Below are 24,954 nucleotides of genomic sequence, written 5' to 3' on the forward strand. Positions count from 1 at the left end.
ATTTCACAGACCTAAATCACAGATACATTATTGGTTATTTCTTTATTGGTGAGCATTGTTTCCCAAGTTCACTATAAAATTAAGGGTCACATAAACTGAATGCCTTGGTTCACATCACACAACTAGGATACTGTAATGCTATATCTGAAAGTATCTATGTATATAAGCTTAGGTAAAGCATCAAGATTTTCTTTCTATCCTTTTTGCACTTTACAGTTTTTATAAAAGAGTGATATATGCAATAAGGCACTCACCCTTTGGTATATGATTCTGTGGATTTTGGTAGGTGCATGCAGTTGTTCACAATCAAGATGTGGAAGGAATCCATTCCCCAGAGTCCGGACTTTAATGTTCTTTGGCACGTACTCAACTCTTGTATCAACCTTTACTACTGAGAAACATCCACTTGACTTCTCCTAGGCTCTAGCTTTGCCTTTTTTTAGAGTGACATTTAGTGGCATAATATAAGATGTCAGCATTGGAGTCTAGGCTTCCTTGCTGTAGAAGAATGCAACTGAGAGTCAACTGGTGCATAGCATGCAGTGCATTACATCAGTACACGTTCATTTTTATTGCTGAGTAGCAATCCATTCTGTGAGTGTGCTGTAGTTATTCTTCAATAGCTGTAGAGCAGTTAGGTTGCTTTAATTTTTGTGTGATGGTGATTCAGATATCTGCAAATACTTATAGGAACATTTCCTTTTATTTAAAGGATGGATTGCCAAATTAAATATAAATGTATGTTCATGAAGCCATCAATGTGATTTTAAAGAGGCAGTTCATCTTGAGGGTATGAGTATTGTCATTGTTTCACACATTCCTCAACACTTGGTGTGTGTGTGTGTGTGTACATGTGTTCATGTGCATGTAACCATTCTGATTTAAGTCTGGGTGTGCTATCATGGGATGTTCATTTCTCACTTCTCCAGTGACTCTGCTGAACTCTCTCTATATGGACACATAAACTGTAACTCTTTGAGTGAACCCCTATGTCCCAATTCTCTGTCTATTATTTGGTATTTCTTTGCCTTACTTGTCTCTAATGCCTGCCCTCCATTCTATTTGCCTTTATAACCTGCAGTGATCATTCTTAGTCCAGATGGATGGCTGCTTATAAACTCCACAGGGACTTTTCCCCTGCAATAACCTTGGTCAGACCATTCCTGTAGTTCTGATGCAAGGGACAGCCCATGGCAGATCAGACTAATTACTTTCTCTCAGCATATCCCTAGTTTTCTTTTGCTGAGGTCCCAGGGATATGGTTAACAGATGACCATGCCACCTGGTCACCATGATCTGCCAAGAGACCTGCAGTCATGTCCCTCTGCACCTCAATCTGATTCCCAGAGGGAATTGTCAACCTGATACTATTGCATTAACTTTTCCTGGGGTGATGAAACCAATTCTTTTTTCACCCCAGTTAGGGCATCAAAACTAAGAGCCCATCAAAGTCCAACTTGGAGAATCTGTGAGTTTATAGCATTGGTGAAAGTTTGCCTCCTGGAACATGAATGATCTCTCAAACAGCTGTTATCACCAGAAAGCGCTACACCATCATAAGTGATGGCCTCATGCAAAGAGCATCATGGAGTCAAACTTTCACTTAACCTTCTACTTCCTAAGTACTGTAATTCCTTTTAAGATTGCTTGTGCATATGGGAAGGCAGGAGGGGATAATAATGGCTGAGATATGAGATCAGAGTCTTGTGTGTCTCCTTCCTCCTCCTTCCAGGATTTGTCAGTAGTCTGTTAACATTCCAATTCACCTACTTATTGTTGTGTTGGTCTCAATTAGTTGCCATGGATACCTTTACTTTAAGATGATGATCATGTTATACACAAGAATAAAACCACGCTGCAACAGGCGCCTGTACCCATGGGCACCACCACATGTTTCTCACTGGGCTTGCAAGAACAACAGCAGCAGGCACACTAATGATTTCACCCAACAATGCAATAAAGAATATTTATAGTTAATGGGATTCTAAGTGCTTCCTCCTCAGATGAAGACCAATACCACATATCTCATGTTTTACTTCTGTTTCACTTCATGTGGATGAGGCATGCTGTTAGAAAAATGCCCACAGGTATGTCTTCAAACACATATATTTGGACATGAATGTTGGGATCTTGAAGGAATATATTTCTAACTTGGGTTGCAACCAAACAGTGAAAGTTCTTGGCCTGAAAGGCATAGTGGTTCAGAGGATCAAACTGATCATCCAATTGCTTATACAAGACATAAAGTCATGAATCATCCCAGACATGACATACAGATCATGAGCCATTCACACACAAATGGAATGTGGTTCAGTTTTTCAGGACAGTTAGGAAGATTGCTATTGTATTGTGTCTAACTTCAAGAGAGACAAGTTCAGGGCAGAGTGCAGAGATTTCCACAGAAATGACTCTTTCCTACAATGTTTGGTCTCCATTCTCTTGATTTTGTCTGCAGGAATTTTTGTGTTACTCAAAGAAATTTCCTATCTTAGTGGGATATGGCACAAGCCATATTCTGTTTGGTTAACATGCTCATCCTTGGTGTGTTTGTACATGCCTGTTCTCAGGAAAGGATGTCCCAGGCTCTCCCCAGCAGCAGTGAGTCATAGATCCAGAAACAGACCTGTTTATGTTCCACCAGGAAGTAAACATCAAGGGCCTGAGTGTGAGTTGCAGGAGGGCAACAGATTTAGGAGTGAGCTTGGTGGCTAGAACGAACACCAAAAATGTTCCCCTTTGCTAGGAGGATCTATAGAACGTAAAGTAAGATTCCATGCTCTAGAGGAAATATAAAACATTCAGATTTAATCAGCATCTTTTGCAATGGATTTTGTTGTTATTGATTTTCTTTTTGTTTCTTTGTTCATTTGGTTTTATTTTTTAAGACATGGTTTCTCTGTGTAGCCCCGACTGTCCTGGAACTCACTATGTAGACCAGCTAGCCTTGAACTCAGAGATTTGACTGCCTTTATCTCCCTGAGTACTGGGACTAAAGGCATGCACCACCACTGCCTGGCTTTGCAGTGGATTTTAAAGAATAAAATTGGGGACTGGAGAGATGTTTACAGTCTTGACAATGATGGTTCAAATACCAATATCACTTAATAAGACAGGCACTAAGAATTCTGACTTCAAGGAATCTGGGGCCCTTTTCTGGCTTATGTACACACTCCACACATAATCTCTCACATGCATACAGGTAAATAAATGAAATTAACCTTAAAAAATACCCAGGCTGCTTGAGAATGTGTGGGACCTGAGTCTTCCTGAAATATGCTGACTGAAGCTAATGAGAAAGAAGGGGCCCAGCCCGGGGCCCACACCTCCTGCACACTGAGTGCCATCCTCTTTACACAGCTTCTCTGCCTCTGTCTGCAGTTCAAGGTAACAGTCTAATCATCCCTTCTATCTATCACCGGCTCATTGTCATTTTCCACTGGTGCTGTCCCGTCCTGATAGTTCTATTCTCCTCCTGACATTCTCTGTCCCTTTGTTTGAGATATTTTTGTTTGTCTTATTTGGGTTGGCATTCTCTTCCAAGGCCAGTCAGGTTACTACAAAAATGAACTATAAAAAGCCCTTAGTTCATCGAATAAAGGATGTCATTTAGGACATGAGAAGAAAAAAACATTCTGCCTTAGTGAAACTCCTCCTTTCCTCCCACTGGTGTTCCTTCAGAGCTGTGGTGAATTTCAATGAACCAGGATCCTTGAAGAATGTAGGATAAGGAAACTTAGAACTTTGGCACATCTCAGTGTTGTCCAGTGTGATAATTACTTTTCTTGTTGCTTTAACAAACACCTGGCAAATGGAAATTGAGGAAGGGAGGCTTATTTATATTGGCAAACAACTTGAAGGACAGTGTTTGGTGATGGGAAAGTCATGGCAGCAGAAGGGTGAGGTGGCTAGTCCCGTTGGGTCCAGTCTGGAAGCAGAGATAAATGAATAACTCTGAGCTAGCCTTCTCATTTTTATTCAGTTTGGGTCTCCAGTCCATGAAATCACACCATACTACATTTGGTATAGAACTTCCCTCCCCCATCAAATCTTTTTTGGAAACACCCTCAAACGTATACTCAGAGGTAGCTTTCTATAAGGACTCTAAATACAGTTGACAATCAAACACATTCAGCAAACCTGCTATTCAACTGTGTGTGTGTTTGTGTGTGTGTGTTTCTACTTAGGTGCATACATGTAGCACACAAGCACACATAAAACCCCCTACATACTCTACCTTCTTTTTAATACAAACATGCATACACACACAAGCAATTTTATTTATTACATACACACACACAAACACACACACACACACACACACAAATGTTGTTTAAGTTTTGGCTTTGGAATATGCTGGCCATTATACAAATCACTTACTGTTACACGATATTGTCATCCTAAGAATCTTTTCTCCTTTCCAGGATATAAACTAAAAGTTCAAGTGGAATTTTCATTTAGCCTAGGGTGCATTTAATAAAGAAATCAACTCTGGCTATTTGTTTTGCAGTGCTGTTCTTTAATCATTCAAAATAGGGCATGAACATCCCAATACATTAGGAACTCTGTTAAGAGCACTCTGCATTGACTCACAGGACCTTTGTGGGTCAACTAGGGAAAAAGGGAGAAACAACTGATTTTAAAGTCACCTAAATGATGACATGTAAATTGCACAATGTCATACAGTGAGCTAGAGATGTGCATTGATACCAGCTCTCTATGTTAGATCATCTGTGACATAATGTCTACCTCATTTCTAAGAAGTATTAGCAGGCTGCCATAAAGGCTGTTCCCTTGGTGACTTCAAAACCCGTCTGTCTACTAGAGCACCTTGAGCTAACACAGCTGTCTCTGGAAGAAGGAAAGTCTAGCTAACACAGCTGTCTCTGGAAGAAGGAAAGTCTTTGGTCATTATTAGAAGAACTATTAATGGTACACTAAAGATAATATTCTATGGAACAAAGAACAAAGACAGGCAAAATGGAGAAAAACTGATGTGTAACATGAAATGGGGCATGTAAGGATTTGGTACAGGGTACAAAGGTAAATCTTGGGGAATATAACATTTGTTACTCCTTTTCTTCTCTTCTATAGCCTATGTAAGATGCCAATGATTCTTTCAGGGTGTCTCCAAGGCTACCACCTTGGCCCAACATGGTTGTCCATCTCTCACCTTTTTCCTAGGTAGCAGGTATCAAGGGGATATTCCTGGCAAACAAGAAGGTGGATGACCAGGTGAAGACATACATCACTTACAACAAAGGCAGGTATTGGCGGCTACTGCAAGCTCCAGATGTGGACCTGAGAGGAAGCCCAGTGCACTGCTTACTGGTCAGTTATCCAGACCCATCTAGAGTTCACAGGGCAGGTAGCTACCCTGGGGATATTGTATCAAAGGCTCTCTTCCTTTATTTGGAATTTGTCTGGTGCTGAGTAATATTAGGATCGCAGGGCTGCAAGCTGAGTCTACTGCTCGGATTGAATGAAAGACCAATTGCATACGTTTTCATTTATAAGAAACAATGTCCTTAGCTGTTGGTAAAATAAAGATGTGGAAAATGACCCTGAGCTTGCTAATAAAAGTTCTAGATAGGATTCAGTAGGGCTAACTCTTATGTTAACTGATCGATGGTTCAGTGCTAAATAGATGTCATGGTAAACAAGGAAACACAGCAGGGTCAAGACTACACTGAATTGTCAGTTAACCTATTAGCTTTAGAAGGTTATCACTGTGAGAATGTTGAGGCAGACACAGTGGAGGCATGATGTGTAAGAGGACATTTCTGCTTCAAGGTGCCTTGACGTAAAGATAATTAACAATAATACAACCATCAAGTCCCTGTTAGTGAATGTTTATACCAGAAGTCATTCTAACATTTCAGATATGTGGCTGAGTTTATCCTGAGACAAAGTTGTCTTCTTCCATATATTTAAAGAGATTTATTAGCCAAGCAACTTCTAAACATTGTGTAAAAATCTAGTATAATCATATCTAAGTCAGAAGGGGCCACTAAGCCACTACCATTTTGTAAGTTTTAGTCCAATTCTACACTTTATTTTATTTAGTATTTTCTGTGGCTTTAGTTTGGATACCAGGAAAGCCGCACAAATAGCCGCCTACTCATTAGAGCAGCTCATGGAATCACTGGTTGATTTATTTTCTCTCTGTCTCTCTGTCTCTGTCTCTGTCTCTGTCTCTCTCTGTCTCTCTCTCTCTCTCTCTCTCTCTCTTTGCTGTTGAAACTTGGTGATACTTCATCTTACTTTTTTCATCTAATATTCTCAATATCTCAGTTGGTCATCATTATTATTATTATTATTATTATTTTGGTTTTTGAGACAGGGTTTCTCTGTATAGCCTTGGCTGTCCTGGAACTCATTCTGTAGACCAGGCTGGCCTCAAACTCAGAAATCCTCCTGCCTCTGCCTCCCATGTTCTGGGATTAAAGGCGTGCGCCATCACCGCCCAGATTCATCATAATTATTTTTATTTTATACGTTTATCTCTATATATCACCAAACTTTTTTCTATAATGGGCATAGGAAAGTAAATGGAAAAGAGTCCAGTGTTCAGTGAATTTCAGATAATGGCTTAAAATGTTTTAAGTAAAATTATGAACAGGCTTAAAACATACAAACACAGACAGAATATGGTGCAAGAAACTTATTGGGAACATGGACTTTGTCATGTAGTTTTTCCATTTTCTTATGCTGGTGGTCCCTAAATATGCAGACCTTGATGGTTCCTACCATATCTGGAAGGACACATGTCATCCTCTGTGAAGGTAAGGTCTAACAGGCTTCCTAAAGCTAACCATGAACTAGACCTTGAAGGCTGGATTGACTGCAGAAGAGGGTAGAAGTCATTTGATACTGAATTAGAAAAAGGGAGGAAAGATCTAGGGTAATACTTGTGACAACTTCTAATGTAAAGTGCTGTATTCATCAGGCAGATGGGTCTGAAGTTCAGCATCCACACTGATCTTTCCCTAGAAAATGCCCATCTGCAGGGAGAGGGCATGACTTGAGTTTCCTGGAATTAAAATATTTCTTTCTTCCTTTTAGCCATTCTGTTCCCTACACCTGCATCTGCAACTCTCTGAAAACCCATATTCCTCTGGAAGAATCTCCAGCAAGGACACGGCTCCCGGACTTGTAGTTGCCACAGGTAAGAAATGTTCTCTCAATTTCTTTTTCTCTAACAGCTTTTGGGATAAGGTTTGTGGTCTACTTGTGGGTCATGAATTCACATGAGCTTCAGATGGAGACTTCCCAGAAAATGAGCAAGATTGTTCCCTTTTCAAAGCCCATCTTAAGAAACTGAGATGCAAAGAGCTTTGGACAGTCTTAGCTTCTAGGTTAATTCATCCTGCCCCAAAGTCCCAGAGGGGGTCCTCTGCATCCAGTGAAAGGTCAGCATTCCTGTCAAAGTCAACTGACTGACCAGAGAGATTGTAACAGGGAATTCTCAGTTTGAGAAAACATGCAGTACAAACTTTCCAGCTCTCCAAATATCAGTTGGGGCACTTTTCTCTTTACACAGAATATACTTTACAGAAGGTTTCAGCCCAGAGCTGTTTTTAATCAGGAGGGTCTCTGGTGCATGTAAAGGTTTGATTACACATGACTTGGCAGGGAGCCTGGGGAAAGGGGAAGAAAAACTTCAGGTCGCAACATTGGAGCCACTGTCCACTGAGCATCAATCAAAAGTGGTAATGTTGCAGTAGCTCTCAGATGAAATGAAAGTCTCTGGGGAATGTGCCTGGATTAGCATGCATTTCATTTGCATGTTTTTAGGAATACATTGTGGGCATAAAGTAAGACAATTCTAATCTTAGCACTTACAGCTCTGATGTCAGAGAATATGCCCCACCCCACCCCCAATTAAAGCACTTAAATTCCCATTGACTTTCTAAGGATATATGGTTCTCTCACACCAATCCAATACTGTTACTTCTGGATTCCCTGTTCTTGTAGACATGGATTTCCCTCTCCAAAGCTCCAATCCAACCAACTTTCAATCCCTAACAATCATCAAGCACTTTAATAAACTGAGAGGCTAGCAGAGCCTGCTGACTTTACGGGTAGCTTCACTTCACTCAGTGTGGACAGGATCCAGCATGACTAGCATCACTCTTCTCAGAAGCACGAGAGACTGAGATGAGCGCAGACTCTTGCTTAGACAGTGATACCTAAACCGGAAGTCCATGAGTTAGTTATTCAAGGTCAGGGGCTATTAGCCTATCTGCCTCTTATCAAAGTCTATAGGAGACCCAAGGCTGGAACAGAAGCTATACTTGGCAATAGTGCTCACTGATAAATGTAGACATTTTAATGTTTCTAATGATATCCAGGTATTACTCAACCCAACCACTCTGAACTTTTGTGCTTAAGCTGGCAGAGTGGGGAAAATAGAGCTAACATAGCTAAGTGTAGGATTAAATGAAGGAATGAATTTCAAATGCTTTCGAATGTTCAGGATCTATCGACTATTCTGCATAAGATACCTACCATCATCCGTTATTCTTAATGTCAAAGCTGTGTATGCATGAGAAGAGGAGAGTTTGTTTTTCTCTTTCAATGGGACCCATAATTATATGCTTACATTATACATGCAATGAAATTCAGGAGCCCTGTCATCCTGCTCTCTAAACTTAGCTCTGACACTTACCAGAATGGGGAGTTTGGCTTACTTTTTAACTTCAGAACTTCATATCCCCATTTGTAAGACAGTAATTGTTATCTTCCTTATGACTATAGAGAGAAGATTCATCTATAAGAATGGGTACAGTACTCAGAGTAGGTGACATGGTATTGACCCCATGCACTCAAATTAGTCTAATGTTATGTCTTTAATGACTTAGCAGGCATTCAGGCATTAAATATTTATTTTTGAATAGTTAGTCATATATATATCAAAACTTACTAATTTCTTTCCCTTGCCCATAACCTTCAGAAGCTTGTTGCCAACCATGGAGCAGATGGAGAGCTACGACATAGTTCAATAAGCTCTTGAGCTAACCTGCTGGCTTCTGCCTCTGCATGGCCAGTTTCCATTACTTTTCTGGCTTTTACTGCTGTGCAAGGGGTTGGAGAGTGTTCTTTAAACATTTACCTTACATTCAAACTCCTATCCCCTCTTTCTGCCTGAAGAGCTCAGGGCTCTGTCTCTCACACTCCCTATTTACTCTCTCTTCTCACATTGTCTTGAGAACTGGTCTCAAGCAAGCTGTGAATAAATGAGCACACTGAGGTTCCTTCCCACCTCTGTTGAGGACCTATCTGGAAAGTCTAGTGGTTACTTTTAGCAGGAGTGTTAGCATTCCCCATATCCAGAGCATTGGCTCCTACTCCTAGGGAAGAACTTGAAGCTCCATGGCTCACAGTAGTGTATAGTCTGAAAATAATGTTCCTTGCCTTGATTATGCGGTAATGGGGTAGATGAGACAATGGCAGCTCTCTTCAATTCATACATTCTGAGACAGAAGGCAAATGGGAGGCAACGTGCTTCTTACTGCAGAAAAGTGGTTAATCCCGTAACCTTCAAACACAATCCCCAAGCCACCAACTGTGTCACTTCCATGTCTCACCCATCCCTGCACTGCCCCCTATAACCTCTGAATACCCACACTTCATGATGCCCCATGCAGTTGCCTATGTATGATTTTGTTTTCTTTTGACATCACTTTATGTATAGTTTTTGACATCATCTGGGAAAGCATTTATAACCCAGAGTGCTCCAGAATTCTTTCTCATTATTTCACAGTGGTCTAAGGAGCAGAGAATGGTTATAATGATAAGAAACAGCCAAAAGAAAGTTTAGCAAAGCTACCTCAAATTTCAGTAGAATCTTGTTTGTTTACAAACTAAGTTGTTGAAGAAAGAGCCCTGTTTTTCCTCTCTCATCCCTCTTTCCTGATTCCTAGATGTTCTTCAGTTAGTTATAGCTAAGGTACCTTCCAGTACTCTCAGCAAACACTCTGCCTAAACTTCCTTCCACTTGTCTAGCTTACTGGCTGGTTTTGTGTATCAACTTGATACAGGATGGAGTTATCACATAGAAAGGAGCTTCAACTGAGGAAATGTCTCCACTGGATCCAACTGTAAGGCATTTTCTCAATTAGTGATCAAGGGGGCAGGGCCCCTTGTGGGGGTAGAAACTAGGTAGAATCTCTGGGCTGGTATTCTTGGGTTCTATAAGAAAGCAAGCTGAGCAAGGCAGAGGAAGCAAGCCAGTAAGTAACACCCTCCATGGCCTCTGCATCAGCTCCTGCTTCCTGACCTGGTTGAGTTCCAGTTCTGACTTCCTTTGGTGATCAACAGCAATGTGGAAATGTAAGCTGAATAAACCCTTTCCTTCCCCAACTTGCTTCTTGGTCATGATATTTGTGCAGGAATAGAAACTCTGACTAAGACAGCTAGGGAAGCCCTTTAGTCAGGTCTTCCTTCTCTGACAACATCACCCAAGCTCTTGCTATTAGAATTCCCTATGGAGTCACTTAAATACTGAACACAGCCAAGCATAAAATCATGCTGGAAACATCTACTCTGTTATTCAATCCGGAACCTAGTTTCTGGTCCCTATAATTAGCTATTCGTTTCTCAGAATGCTCTTCAGATAATGGGAGATACTTCTGAAACCAGACTTTATGAAGTGGACTTCTTACCATCACAGAACTGTCAAATCCATGTAGAGAGGAGGCTTTTCAAGCGAGGTTGAAAATATCAGAACCAATGTCTAATGAGGTTAAGAAGCAGGAGAATAGATTCTGAGAGGCCATGCTAGGGATGGCAAATGCAGAGCTCTCTCTTCCTCTTTCTCCATTCATTCCTCTTTCACTCCCTCCTGTTTTTCTCTGCAGACATTATTAAAATACCTAATGGATTACTGTACTCTATTCTCTTGACAGCACATATGACTACCATATTCTTTTTACCACAGTGTAATCAGTAGTGACCGTGGAACCATGACTTTCTCCACCTTTTTTCTTTACACATTTGGGCTGTTCTCCCTTATACCTGTGCCCTAAAGGGATGAATTTCCAGACATATTTCTATCTCTGCAGTGGCTCTCAATGCTTCTCGCTCTCCTTTTACATCTACTTCCTGAGCCCCAAGTGCTAGGGTTATTTTTGGAAACCCGAGTGTCAAAACAAGTTGGCTAGCTGTGTGCTCCTTGATGCTGATGGGAGCTTGACAGGCTGTAGAGCCTGGCTTTAATTTCTCATTTTGAAGTTTAAATGTCAGGAGCTCAATTAACATTTTCATTATTGCATTTTTATTGTGCTCTTATTTAGGTTACAGATGTGTGGAAGCTAACATTCCCTTCCTACTATGTTTAATGAAAAAATACCAACCAATTGGATAAGCTCTTACATGTTTAGGGTACTTTTTTTTTTTTTTTTTTTGCCTTGTAAGGGAAAAGGATGTTTGTCTTGGCTACAGACTTTATAAGGTCATGTCCCGTGGTGCCTGGAATTACTCCTCATGCAAATAAGGCAACTCCAGCTCCCTGGTCCAGGCACACTTACTGCAATAGCCCCACCTGACCCCCAAAAGCTTTAAATAGCCTTTGTTCCCTCCAGTAAAATGAACCAGTTCTCTGAAGCATTACCCTAGTGTGTGTTGTTTACCAGTGCACACACACTGTCTGTGCCCTCCCGTCCCAGCTAAGCTTCCCTCCCTATAGTCCAGTCCAGTGTGCAATGGGCCTGGCTGCCCGAAAGGCAGACACAGAAAAGCCACTTTGCCAGCTTCATGGTACAACACTCCCAAGCATTTTGAAACCGTCTGGGTAGTCAGAGGAAATAATTCCTAAGTTCTTCAATATCTAGTCCTGGAGTTCTACTGTCTAAAGATGAATTAGAGTCACACTGTATACTTGCTTTTCCCATAATGAGTTATTTTTCCTGCTGGATTTTTAGTTCTAGGTGATCTTTAGAAAAAGTGTTCAAGAATTAACTGTAAGCATCCTTCAGGAAACCTTTACTCTGATGCTTCTCCTCTAACCCTGAGCACACCTAAAACATAAACTTCCTGACAAATTCAAAAGATCTTCTTATGTTTCAGGTAATATTGGCTCAGAACTCTCCTATACGGATATCGGTGTGTTCATCTCCTCTGATGGGGGCAACACATGGAGACAGGTGAGCAGAAGATTCAGGAAGAAGGGGGATGGTTAGAGTAAAAGTTCCCCTTCCTGTAGATTCTTAGAGTCCTTACGACTTTGTAGTTGAAGAATCCTTGACTAGCTCCCCAGTTTACTGGATTTAACTGGCAGCTTAGAGTGGTCCTGGTGAGTGGGAGGAGACCTGGACCTGGAGAAGGAAGACCTTGACTTGTGCTGGCTGGTTATATAGTCCCTTCAGCAACATGTATATAAGAGCCTCTGGATGCTAATGTCGTTCTGCTTCCTGGGCATACACTGATGAAGCTGTTTCTGTCATTAGCGTGCCAAGGAATCTTGGCAAGCCGCTCTCATCAACTTCCTCCATCGACTTCTTTATCTTTAAAGTGAAAGGATTAGAATGTCGAAACCAGAAAAGCCATGGAAGGCAGTGATAATTTAAAAGTTATATAGGCTTAGCCATCAGTAACTATAAGACAGCTTAATACACATATATCTACAGGAACAATCAGTTTAGTGTTATAAACAATAGACCTTGGCATGATGATAACAGTCCCCACATAGCCACTCTGTATGTGGTATATGCTGAGTGTGAACTGCATTTTGTAACTTAAGTTTAGTGTAGGTAGTCACATGTGACTACTTTATCAGTCAACACAGACATATTTAATGCCAGCAAGATATCAGGCAAAAGCCTTAAGATTTGACGTTCCTTCCTTTAATGAGTTCAAATTTAAATGAAGGAAATAATTTCACATAAAGCTAAATATAGTTCAGGGTGATTGTATTATTTTAATGGTCTTATGATCATGGGAATAAGAATGAAGAGTTAGTTCTATTAGGGAAACTGGGAAACAATAATTATAGATTCTCTCTTACTAAGTCTTAGAGATAAAATTTTGAGCTGAGGAAGAGAAAGGAAAGGCACCAGGTATCTTGCTGCAGATGAATTCACTATTAGGTGTCTTGCTGGTCATGCTCCAGTTTGGATGGCCAGATTAAAGCTGGCATCACCACCACCACCAGTATCACAATCAGCCTCTCTGCCAACATTGCCACTACCACCACCATAAAAGAATGCTGGGTAGTTAACAGATGCAACAGCTATTTTAAAAATAGCGTTTGTCAGATTCTGCTCCAAAGGCTGTAATCCTGTGGCTAGAGAACAGGCATATGAATGGGTGTCAACCTTCAAAATATAAGATAACATATTGCAAGGGCCAAAAGATGTCAGGATCTGAAAAACAAACTCATCTAATAGAAAGAATCATCATTGTTTAAGAACCTAACGTAGTAGTACCACACACAGCCAGGTAGCCACAGCTGTATCCTTTCCTGTGCTAGTACCTTGTTGGCTTGCTTCTTCTCTTTCTCAAACTAGCAGAGCTTCCACTTTTCACATCAATGCCTAGCAAAGGAAGACTTATCAGTGGCCAGGATGACAATATTAAGAAGAAATTGTGAGGAGCACTTTCTTCTCCTCCCTAGCTTCAGTCCTGCATTCCCATTACAGAGCCATCCTCTGACTAACACTGTAGATGTTACCTTTCTGTCATATGTGAATTGCAGCCTTGAGTTCACTGCCTGTTAAGACTAGCCATTAGTAAGGCATTATTTTTTAACTGGAAAGATAAATGTGAAGAATGAAAAGAAAGAATTCCAGGACTCAGAAGTTTACATCTTTACAGTGTTCATAAGTGCAGGAGATTGTTATTCCTATTTATTCTATTCTATTCTATTCTATTCTATTCTATTCTATTCTATTCTATTCTATTCTATTCTATTCTATTCTATCTATCTATCTATCTATCTATCTATCTATCTATCTATCTACATGAGTACACTGTTGCTCTCTTCAGACATACCAGAAGGGGACATCGGATATCATTACAGATGGTTGTGAGCCACCATGTGGTTGCCAGGAATTGAACTCAGGACCTCTGGAAGAACAGTCATTGTTCTTAACTGCTGAGCCATCTCTCCAGCCTCCATCTTCCTACTTCTGCTTACACTCTTCTAGTCCTCTCCCCCAAGTCACTATCCTAAGTTCTGCATCTAGGCCACATAAGCCAGCAGCAGAATTCCCAATGTCTGCTTTCCACTATAAACTCTGGAACTAGAGTTCTTTGTTAAATACTGTCCCTGCTCAAGCTAGAATCATATGGCATAAGCTTTGGTATATGTAGAATTAAATCTGAGCAACCTTGTATTTTGCTGGTATTTAATAACCATCTATAAAAAGATAGAGATGCATAACACTGAATACGTGTACCAGTGAATGAACAGGTTAATAAGATATGGATAAATAGCTCAGGTCCTGACTTGTCTTAAGACCCTGGAAGAACCATAATTTAAGGTGCATTTGTAAAAGTGGTTCCTGGACACCAACTTTGGGTTTCCTTCCAACTTATAGAAGAATGTAGGAGGTAGTAACAAGGTCTAAATATTCAATTTTTTAGGGTTTTGGAAAAATTCCCTTTTGAGTCCTAGAAAAATAAACATTAAAAGGGCATAGAGGCAGAGGAACACAGGGCATAGAAGTAGCTTATAAAGAAGCAAAGATAGGGAAATTTCTTTGAAATCATAATCTTTTGGGGGTGGAAATGGTTACCTAGTTGAGCATGTACCATATCACTTCCCCTTTTATAGTCTATCAGTTTACATGGCTCGTGGCAAATGTCCTAGAAATGCCATTTCAGTGGGATGAGGAGAGCATTTGTTCTCTGTAAGTCTAGTTTCTCATCTATCAAATGCAGATAATGCTTTCCAGACCATCTACTAGGATCACTGGAAGGCTCAGAATCTAAATGAAACAATGTGTGTGAAAGACTGCAAACTGTTAAGCACTGCAAATGTAAACCATTGCTGTGATTGTTGTTGTTCCAGATCTTTGATGAAGAATACAATGTCTGGTTCCTAGACTGGGGTGGTGCCCTGGTGGCCATGAAACACACACCTTTGCCAGTCAGGCATTTGTGGTAAGGATGGCTCCCTACCATGATCTTCAATGTAGAAGGTTGGGATAAGTTATTCTGAATGGTTTTACATTCTCTTCTATTTTCTCACCAGCACACTGTTTTTCTTTTTTTTTATTAAATATCTTTATATCGTCTACCTCATAGATAGCAATAGTATGCCAGATAATTCAGATGGGGCCATGAGATGAATGAGGTCAGGTGGTAGGAATGGGTAGTCAGGTACACAGAAAAGAAGCGAAGGATCAACAAACCCAGGTAGCATTGGTTTGGAATGCAAAATATGAGAAATGGAAATTTCTCTGAAGGGATACTTGGGTTCATGTAACAGATCTCGAGTTCAGTTCTAAAAAAATGTTTAGTTTATGATTCTATGGCTGTTCCATCATAGATGAGTGTAATGTATATGCATCTAGTGATCAATGGAGTAAACTGAGATAATACTCTAGGTTTGTAGCTATAAATAACTTGGGAGTAGTTAAAGCCATTGTGTAGGCTTAATACTGTAAGAGTCTGGACAATGAGGGGAAACCAGGAACTCCTCTGGGAAGAAGAGCCATGGTGACACCAGTCTTTAGAATATATGAAAGAGAAATAGACAAGGATGTAGAAACCCATGAGACCATGTCTTCGTGAATGCTAAGGAGATAGATGATAATAGAATCAAAATCTTTAATCAGATCAAATCAGTTATGGAGCAAAAAGTACTAAGGGATTAAGTGACTTGGGAAGCCATTATCAGATTAAATTTAAAGTAGAAGTGGAGTTGGAAGATTTTGTAGCAGTTATGACTGTATGTATGAATGAATGAGTGAATGAACGAATGATAATGGATGAATAAATGAGTGTAATGGGGACCAGAAAATTTATGCTAATTCATTAGTTAGACAAAGAGTGAAGGAAGAATAAATGTTGAGGGCATATAGTGATGATTTAGGATTTTGACAATGGGTAGATGAATGTCTTATATGCAAATATCTTGAAGAGGAAGGTTCACATTCAGCTAAATAATTATTTATTGGTGAGGCCAACTAAGATGCAAATGGTAGCATTCACCAGGGGCAGAAACTGAATCCCCGCTTTAACCTAGGCTTTGAATATCAGTAAGGCCAACACTTTTAGAGTAAGAATGTAGTGGAAAACATCTGGCTATATCTGAAATCCAGCTGATGCCCTGGTGCCAAGTCTGATCTTAAGCCACCTCGATAAAGACTGTTTTCAGTTTGTTGTTTTAAACCATAAGGAATTGTCACATTTAGGTTGAAGCATGCTAAAATGTTGTCAGTCTGTTAGAGCTTCATTAGCACAATACCATATTTTACAAGAAGATTGTAAAAATAATCTTTAGAGATATGTAAAGTTTCTTCCAAGAAAATTGATATACTAGCCTAAGGGTGAGCCTGTGAAAATTCCCAATATAATTATCATCCATTTGCTGCTTAATAATAACCTGGATTTGTTGAAGGAGTGTTATATTCCAGGCACTGTTCTAAGCTGCTCCAATGAGCTATTCAGTTCAACTCTACATGTGTAGGTTTGTTTTTTTTTTTAAATCACCAATATAATGGTTTTTAAAACACAAGTACATTGAATACCCTTTGAAAAGTGTTAGTGTACAGGTGTTAATTGGAGGGACCACTTGAGTTCCTGCATGTTAACTGTTAACGTTTTAGGCATGATAAGGAATTCAGAGTCTGTGACATGGTTCCAGCCTGATGAGAGATTAGAGTTGATATATGAATTTAGATAACCCCAAAGGGATGTTTGTTATTAGATGCTAACTGTGTAATACTAGACAGCAGTCTTCTTGAGGCAGGTAGCGTGAAGCTGATGTTTGGATTAAGGATGCTCGGAGCTACTAGCAGAAGTGATGAGAGGAAAACTAGAGAAAACGAAAAGTATGACTTGAGGCTACAATTCAGGAAAAGTACAGGGTGATTAGAAATGGATGGGAACTGAAAAATAGGGCAGGATTGAGAAGGTGCTAAGTGTAACTTCAAGGTGTTAAGGTTGGGCTGGTAGGTCATTCCTCCAAGTTTCAAAGCTAATTGCTATCTGTTGTTTTGGTTGGTTGCTTGCTTGCTTTTTTGTTTTGTTTTGTTTGTTTGTTTGTTTGTTTTTGAAGGTGATGGGAATATTTTTGTAAGGGCTTGATAATGTCATTATCTTGAGTGTTTTCTTATAAAAATGGCTGGCTAATTTTTGCTTCTTTAAAGCTTTTGAAACTCAAATATAGTTCCTTCCTTACTAGTTCCATTAAGTTGAAAACTTAAGGTTTTTGTTTTGTTTTGTTTTGTTTTGTTTTTTTAAAAACCCATATTTTAAGATCAAGAAAGATTAAGTAGTTGGGTCTTTGTGATTCTTTTCTTATGGACCTCAGATTGACATTATTTTGCATACAGATGTGTATATATGCACAAGATAAAAGAATCACCTTACCCAACCTTGCCCAATGTTATAGATGTTCTTATAGTTAAATACTAACTAAATTGCTTTGCAAAGAAAATAGGAATCATAAAAGAAAAGCTAGGGAAACTTTACCTAGGCTAACAAGGCATGCTATTTCCTACAAATTGAAATGATATGTAGTTAAATAGGCATGAAGACATAACACTTTACAGATTGACCCATCCATCTGTGACCTTGTAACTTTGGATGCACAGAGATTAAAGCCTAAGTACGGTTTCAGGCAAGCCCTCCATCCAGTATTACCACTGTGTCTTGGGAATGCTAGAGAGAAATGAGCCATGGAGTCCCACTGAATGCAATTTTCCAGTGAAAACTCAGAGTGTGTAACTGGCAGGTGGGCTGAGGTGGGTTGAGGTATGATAATTTGATGAGCCCCGACAGACTGTTCCAGTCTCCCTTCAATGTGATGCTCTTGGAAACAGAAAGGGAAACATCACCTGGTCTTTGGTGGTGTTTTGTTCATCCATCCATGGTTATGAGCACCAGTGCTTTGTTTTGTTCAGAGAAACATTTCCATGAAAGCAAAAGTTCTAGCCAGTGCATGCCTCTGCATGTTCTGAAGAACTTTCAGGCACCCAGCACAGTATACCTCCAGCATATGCACTAAGATAAAAGGAAGCAATCTGTCTTAGAAGGGGAAAGAAAGCTGACTCTCAGCGACCATTGGCCTCTCCTGTTGTGTTTGACCTCAGGAAGGACATTGATTATTTTCTTTCCAAAATTCTGTTCTTCCCTCATGTCGATACTATATAGTCAAAAATACATAGATTATTAAAGGATTCTACAGGAACTATATAATATAACATTATATCTGGTGTATGATTATATCTGATGCCTTAATAGAAACCACATGCCAGGAAAATAAAACAGTGAAGACCAGTTAGTAAGTCCTCAAGACAGAGAATTCTCATCTTTTCCCATGTCTTTAGTTGGGGGGAAAATGTTAACTCTGAGAAGAAATAAACTGACTTAGGATTTTTGCCCAATGTCCTAGTCAAAAATACATAGACTTTTAGAACTGTGCAATTGGAAGGACATCCAGATATTTCTATATTCAGCCATTATAAGTTTTCATGAATATAGAAATATGCAACTCAAGAAAATATTACCAGTTTATCCATTTGTCCCATCATTGAGTGCTTATTGTATAGTTCTAGCACTACTACAGGGGCTAGGATACACAGTTGAGCAGAGCAATAAACAGGAGAGCTTACATTCTGCACTATTTATGGACTATTTATGGTAGCATCACTGGAATGTAAAATTATGTTTCCTTATTCTCTCTTTAAAAACTGATGAGTTCATGAATTCTCTCTAACCTCTAACGAAATTCTACATTCCCTCTAAATTCATTCATGGACATCATCTTGCTTTTATTGTGAATTACTAGTATATTCTTTGAAATATGTAAAAAAAAAAAAAACTTGCTAAAAGAATAAGTTGAAATGAAATGGTAATTAATTCAGCTTCTGTCTGTTGGGGTTTTTTCTTACTTTCTTTTGCTAACCATGCTGTCTAAAATTCATATAATCTGTTTCTAGACCAGTTTGTCTTCCACCTTAAATCACACTGTTTGGCAGGTCTTTTATATAAAAAAAAGTAATCTCTGTTTGAAATTGAGCACAGTATTTAAGATATGGCAGAAGGATTATTTTTTTCCCTGAGTTTGCAGTCTATGGGTGTGTACTAGGCTTTATACTATGATCAGCTTTTGTAGTATTACTATTGTTGGATAATAATTTAACTTGTGATTGACAAGGAATGTGGTTGCTTTTGCTTGAAACCATTATTTCATTAATTAATCTTATCCTTTCTTCAGGTGTACAGCTTTTTATCCTATTAGACATCTTTTTTCATTCTATTCTATCATTGTTTTGTGTATGGGTATTTTCCCTGCATTTATGCCTATGTACCATGTGTGTGCCTGGTGCTCAAGGGGGCAAGAAGAGGGCAGCAGATTCCTTGCAAATGGAGTCATAGCTGGTTTTGAGCCTCCTTTTGGGTGCTGGGAATCAAACTGGTGTATTATGGAAGACTAGCCAGTGGTCTTAAGTAATGAGACATCTCTCCAGTCTCTACATATTCCACTTTTAGCTTGAACCTATCTTATAAATCACATCCCTGATCAGAAAGTCATAGCTATCTATCCAAAAGGCCTCCCTGACAATATTAATGTCTAAACAGAAGGCTACAAAACATTTAAACAAGGACCAAAACTGAAAATGGCAAACCAAATCTTTGTGTCTCCTGTACTCTCTTCTTTCCTCTTTTGATCATTGAAATACTGCAAAAATATCTTCCATAACTTATTTATTATGTTTACTCAGACTATATATATTCCATCACCAAACCCTGTTGACTTCTCCCTCTTGCTGTGTCTGTTCTCTATAGTAACCTTTTTCTAGACCCATGTCTTATTTGGCCTTTTGTAATTATCAATGTCTGCCCTTGTCACTCATCTACTTGTAATCACTTTGAGTCCTGACATTGTAGTCACCATAGAGAAGTAAAATCTGTCTTTTAAAGTTTGCATCGCATCATATGTCTCGCCTTTCATCTGGAGACAAAGCCCTCTATAACGGCATCTGGCCTCATTTACAGATTCTACTCCTCCTTTCCACTCTGCATTACCACTGACCATCTTTGTGTTGGGGGAACAGGTCCACACGACATTAGGTGTTCCCTCTGTGATATACCTCCTCTACACATTTCCATATCTCTTTTTTTACTGTTATTTTATATATCCATTTATACCACCACTTTGGAATAGGACTTTTAGTCGCCAGCAGATCACTTTACATTATCATGCCTCATTTCTAGCTTGTCTTTGCATCAATTAATTGACATATTTTTGACCCCTCAAATCAACTAAAAATTGCATTGATGCTGTGTCTTTCCTTTACTCCCCTCTTTGTAAATACTGCTCTACTCTTATGACTGAGGACACAGCTAACTGAGGCACATAGTAGGTGTGAATCGTTTGATCAGGGGAGTTTATATCATTTGCTATCTGTTTTCATGTACTGCCATTATTTGGAGGTCATTCAGAATTTTACTTTCTCCTTGACTATTGGCAGCCTTACTGATTTCAATTTCGCATATAGACTTGGTATGGGATTCCCAATTTCTTTGTCATGGACATTAATGAGCTATTGATGTGGGGAGGAAAATGAAAATCCCTTGGGAATGACATTCAATGCAGTTATCTCTGAATATTTGCAAAGTCCCAGCCGTCATTAAGGATAGGCAATCTAGGCCCAAAGTTCTTATAGAAAGGACATTAAGACTTTTATTGTGTTTTCTGGAGTTTCTTTTAGGAGTTTTATTCCTTTTAACTGTCTCAGCCTAAAACAGCCAACTATTAGAAATTACTCTTCTCAGGAAGCATCTACATGACACAATTGTGGGTTTCCAATATCCCCTCAATCATAAATGAAGGTCACTCTTCCTCTAGAAACTGTGCACTTGATCCCACTAGTATATTTCATCCTTGGACTCCACTTGCATAGGCTGCCTGACTTCCTGGACAAGTCTTCAGGTATCTGCTGACACCATTCTTTCCTATAGCCTGTGAATCAAATCCTTCCATGGAGATTGTGCCATGCAGCAGGGCTTCAGTTTTTGATAATTTCTCTCTGTGTTTGCACTTAGCTCTGTCTCGAAGCTTCTGTCTTGATGCTGGAAAGTACTATGTGACCTCATCTTCTGCCTTATGGTTTCATCTTCTCTTGGTAAAGTAAAAATAGCTGGCCCTTTGCACTGTTGCAAGCATTTAAGATGAGGCACCTCTCATCTTGAGATACATGTGGCCTTCAGTGAAGTTAGTTCTGCACTTGCTGCTCGTTCATCTTTATCTGTGAGGAAATTCTCAATGAAGAAATGGAAGAGGCCTTGATCCCATGTTGGTATTATTCTATGGAAACAGTAACCAATCTGCTTAGAGTCATATCAACAAAAAGGCTTGAAAAGAGAAGCCATAAAACCTATGATATTTTTCCTTAACCCCTGGAGTTACTAAACACAGCTAACTAGTCAGTGGCCATGGGAAACTCTACAAGTATCTTTATTATTATAGGAAATTATAGAATGCAGGATCAAGGAAGTTAGAATCATGCCCTTTTCATAGAAAAGTTCTTCCCATCTTGGTGTAAACTAGCTTAGCTTTCAACTTAATTTAAAAATTAAAAAAATGGATGAATTAACAGAGACCTTAAAATGTAAGTGATAGATGCTGACAACTTAGAAATTCATGCAAACTTTCCTTTATTTATGGCTGTGGATCAAGATATACCATAACCCTAAACACTGTGGTCAGACTGGCTACCCTAGATGAGTTAAAATCTTGTTCTGAATACTATTGTGAATTTGTAAACTTGGGAAGAATGACAAGATAGGAACCCAGAGAGGGAGGGGCAGCAGAATTGAGAAATTCAAAAGTGAATAGAAAAGGGAATGGCGTGGCTTGCTGTTAATAGGAAAGATGATTCCTACAACCAATATATGGTGTTAATAAAATCATACTGGAAGAATTGAGTGGATAGAATAAAAGAGGGCCTCTCACATTCCTTTTCTTTCCATGAATTATCATTTATCATTTCTTTAGTCCAGATGAGTATTAGGGCTATGATGATTAATGGGACAGTCCTCGACCTCAAAACGTTCACAGTTTAGTAAGAGTCAGACACATTTTATGAAATGATTCATAATATAAATGACAAAACAAGTAGCCCAGATGCACATGAGACGTGTAAGGAGTCATTCAAAGACTAAAATAAGTATATTCTCTAACCCCGAGAGCTTAAAACCGTTAATACATGGAAAGTCCCATATATCTGAAGAGTTTAATCATCTTAAATTTTGTACCTAGAAAAGATTTAGGAACTTGACAAATGATCCTAGGAGATTAAGAAGCCAAGAACACACCTCTGGGCTCTGTTCTCTGTTTAAATAAAAATGTAGACAGGTACTTGATATTGTCAAGAAATAGAAGGAAGCAGACACATGGAATCGTTGCAGTTCCCTCCACTAGAAGCACCCTTTAAAGAAGTGCATGCTTGGCACTCACAAAGGACCAGACCTGTATGTTACTCTTGGACAAAAGATGGAACAGGACATTTCAGAGCAGGTCAGACACACACTAGCCATTTCTCCAATCCTTTAAAGTGATATTGAAAAGGTAGAATAGTCCCAACATCCCTTCTGAACGAATAGGAAATTGCTTTTTTTTTATGTTTGATCTGAAAGACATATGCACCTCCTTTCCACAAGGCATACCCACAGTTCTCAATTTATCTGTGTCAGAAACTCAAAAGGCTGAGCTGATTGTGCTGTAAATTGAAACTCCAGTTTCATTCTTAGTATTTGAAATGTGACTTTGTATCCATTGAGCCACCCTGCTTGTGTGTGTGTCTATGTTTATGTGTATGTATGTGTGTGTGTGTGTGTGTATGTGTATGTGTATGTGTGTGTGTTTCTTCAATTCTAACATGCTAAAATATTTCTACAGGTCTGATGCCAGTTCTGCCTGTTCTGGGAAGAGAAATTTTGATCAAATCTTATGATATGGCGAGATGTTGAGGATTAAGCCTATGGAGGGAAGAGAGTGTGGCAGGCTGATAAATTATTGCTACAGAATATTTATGAAACTTCGGGAGAAAGGACAAACAGCGCTTGTTGATTGATACCTGGAATATGTTTTTATTGTCTAACAAAATATTGGATGCAGCTGTACCTGTAAGACTTAGCTGCTGTGCGTGTGATCGTCAGTGGGAGCCGCCGGAGCGTGTTACCCCTTGCCATACACTGTTTTGATAGGATAGTAAGCTCAGCTCTGCTGTAGGCTTCAGTACAATTTATATGAATTGTATTTCCCTGTTTAGTCATTGAATCATATTGTGATATGGGCATGGTAAGTTTTGTAATTTGCTTTCCTGTGTGAAGAGTACTTTTCTTCTACTGAAGGTTCATTGCTGCATACTTTTTTTTTTTATGTTAGGCATTATGTCATTACAAAGATTTACAATTATTTAATAATGATTTATTGTAGTTATTTATTCTGCCAGCTGTGTCACTCTTTCGGTAGAATTTGTAAATCAAATTTATATAGAAATTTACCAGGACATGCATTTCAGGATTTAAAAAAATACTTTATGCCCACCCCCACTTTTGGGACTGAGCTAAGTTTCTCATTGATAAAATAATTAAGAGTTTATAGTTTCAATGCTAAAATAGAAAGTAAAAAACTGGTTTTGAGGAACAAAACCAATTCCAACAGGGGGTACCTCTCTGTACTCACTGTAGATTCTTATTTATTCTTGTTTTATGGGTGTCACACTTGAGTAGTTAGGTTGCCTCCTTTCTTAGTTTTCCAAAGGAGTTTAATACATAGATCCTCCAGTTTGCCTTGTTTCTTTAGTTAGGAGTTTGAACCAATGCTGTAAGTGCAATGAAATCCATTTCTTCTAGTCTGTGTTATCTATCTTACTACTGTCCATCACGATAGTATTCCAGCTTTCTGTGGGAAGGGAAGTATTTTGAATAGTCTATCAGAGGAAATGGCTAGGAGGAAAATCAGATCTCAGCAGCTCTCATTTCTGGGATTATGGCTGACTTCTTCCTTTTTAGCACACCTTTCAGGTTGTGTATAATTATACAGAGTGGAAATAAGAAAAATAGTATGTGTAATGAAGTTAATTTTTATACACCAAAGAAGATGTTGCTTGTTCTGTTTGTAGATCCTGGTGCCTTGGTTTCATTCAATGACAAAGAGAGGTGTGGTGTTATTTGTGCTCTCATGTCGCTAAACCTCAGGAACATGCCAGGACATTTAGATTGAATTGTTATGTGAACATCACTGAATAGTCTTCACAGTCCTAGATGGTGTGGCCTATTCCTTAAGGTTATGTGATACATTATCTTGCTCCTAAGTCTCAAGACTATACAGCGTATTTCTGTTCTGCATATTGTAGCCAACCGGAACAGATATTTTTATATTTAAAAACATCTGAACACAGAAAAGATACAAAAAGAACACAGTAGAAATGCTGAAAATCAAGCATACATAGGGTGCACTTGTATGAGTGGAGTTTACAAACCTAAAGGCATGGTGAGTTGGTGAGTGAATGGTGTGTGACTTTGAGGACCTGGGGCATTATAACAAACTACTGTAGACTTTGTAAGCCCTCTGCACTTAGTTCGGTTTTTTAATTAGTTGTATTCTTTATTTACATTTCAAATGTTGTCCCCATTCCTGGTTCTGCTTTCCCCCAAAACTCCCTAACCCTTCCCCCCTCCCCCTGCTCACCAACCCACACACTCTGTCTTCCCTGTACTATCATTCCCCTATACTAGGGCATCTCGCCTTCTCAGGACCAAGGGATCTTCTCC

The 24,954-nt window shown here is 39.2% G+C and overlaps 2 pseudogenes; both read left to right on the forward strand.

The window, feature by feature from the left end:
* Positions 1-23,497, forward strand: part of LOC127685088 (uncharacterized) — a 251,676-nt pseudogene extending 228,179 nt beyond the window's left edge.
* LOC127676347 (ubiquitin-conjugating enzyme E2 G1-like) overlaps positions 1-24,954 on the forward strand; it is a 1,073,095-nt pseudogene that overhangs the window by 986,243 nt on the left and 61,898 nt on the right.

The sequence above is a fragment of the Apodemus sylvaticus genome, chromosome 1, assembly GCF_947179515.1.
Source record: "Apodemus sylvaticus chromosome 1, mApoSyl1.1, whole genome shotgun sequence".
In the NCBI taxonomy this organism is placed as follows: domain Eukaryota; kingdom Metazoa; phylum Chordata; class Mammalia; order Rodentia; family Muridae; genus Apodemus; species Apodemus sylvaticus.